The sequence below is a fragment of the Elephantulus edwardii genome, unplaced genomic scaffold (assembly GCF_000299155.1).
Source record: "Elephantulus edwardii isolate Elephantulus edwardi_28Jun2011 unplaced genomic scaffold, EleEdw1.0 scaffold00041, whole genome shotgun sequence".
NCBI lineage: Eukaryota > Metazoa > Chordata > Mammalia > Macroscelidea > Macroscelididae > Elephantulus > Elephantulus edwardii.
The window spans coordinates 1827985-1829629 of NW_006399791.1; positions in this window are offsets into that span (position 1 = coordinate 1827985).

Here is a 1645-nt window from a genome sequence, read left to right on the forward strand (position 1 = left end):
ATGAATCCAAATCAACTTGATGGCAGTGGTAGTGAGTATAATGCAAAATCTTCTATAACATTTTGCTTACTCTGGTGGCTTAGAGGCAAGAAGTTGCATTGCAATCCTGAAGGTCCATGGTTTCAAATCCACCAGCTGCTCCACAGGAGAAAGATGGGCAATCTCCTCCTGCGCAATTAATTGCCTCTGAAAATCTACCAGAGGGTCAGCTATGGGTCGGTTATGACTCGGTGCACAACAACCCTTACTTTTGTGTTTTCTTCATTTTGGAGTGGCAATTAATCACAATCAGGCAAATATTGCCCTGGGAAAGTCAGAGACCTCTTCAAATTATTAAGGAGCAATGATATCAGTTTGAGGACTAAGGTACACCTGATTCAGGTCTTTTCAATCATTAGGTATGCATCTAAGAGCCCGACAATGACTAAAGATGACAAAAAAATAATTCATGTCTTGAAACCATGGTGTTGGAGAAGAGTACGAAAAAGAACAACCAGCAGAATAACAACAACAACCAAAAAAAATCCCAACAGAACACTGTCTTAGAGATGGTGCAGAGTGTTCCTTGGAGGCAACAGTATTGAAACTTCATCTCATTTTCTTTGGGTATGTTGCTAGAGAGGCTATTTCCTTATAGAAGGACAGCAAAGGAGAGGAAGACCCTAAACTAGGTGGAATAGCACAGTGGCTAAAGCAGTAGATTTGAGTAGATCAGAGATTATGAGAATAGCACAAGATAGGACAGGATTCAGAACTGTTGTTCATAAGATTCCTAAGAGTCACACTTAACTTGACAGCAGTACCTAATGGCAGCAACAATTAATCACATTCTTGCTTTTCCATGTTTCTCTGTTCTTTCTTCACTAATATAATCAGAAGTTTCAAATGTCAATTGTCAACAAACAGCAGTTCAAATGTGGTAGACTTTTTAGTACAAGAAGCTTCTTAGGTGAAAAATACATTTGGAGAGTTTGAATGAGACCAGCTGTTGCTTGTTCATTATCTCAAGCCCAGAAAGATGAGTTAATTCTTGAAGGAAATGACATTGAACTTGTATCAAATTCAGCTGCTTTGATTCCACAAGCTACAACAGTTAAAGATAAGGATATCCAAAATTTTTTGGATGGTATCTATGTCTCTGAAAAAGGAAACTGTTCAGCAGCAGGCTGATGAGTAATAGGAGTTTTCCAGCTACAGAAATAAAGCTGGTGAGTCTTAAGACTCGTTTGATTTTTGCAATAAAATTCTATTAATTTGAAAAACAAAACAAAAAAAATTAAGCTATATATTTAGATTTTAAATCTATTGATTGCATTTTTATTTAGGCATCTCTTTAATGAGTTTAGGGAGGTCTGGAGGCCTGGTGAATAAGAAATTGTGCTGCCAACCCAAAGACAGGCAGTTCAAATTTACTAGTTGTTCCTTGAGGAAAAACCTATGCAACCTTCTCTTATGTGATTTACAGCCTCTGAAAATCTGCTGGAGGATCAGTTATGAGTTGGTTCTGACTTGATGGCAATGAGTTGAGTTTGATTTTAACTTGTTTAAAATATCACCAGCAATTCTATTTTTTAATTATTAAATTTTATTAATTTTAATGAACATTTACAGAGATTTGAGGTTTTCATTCATTCATTGTTGCACT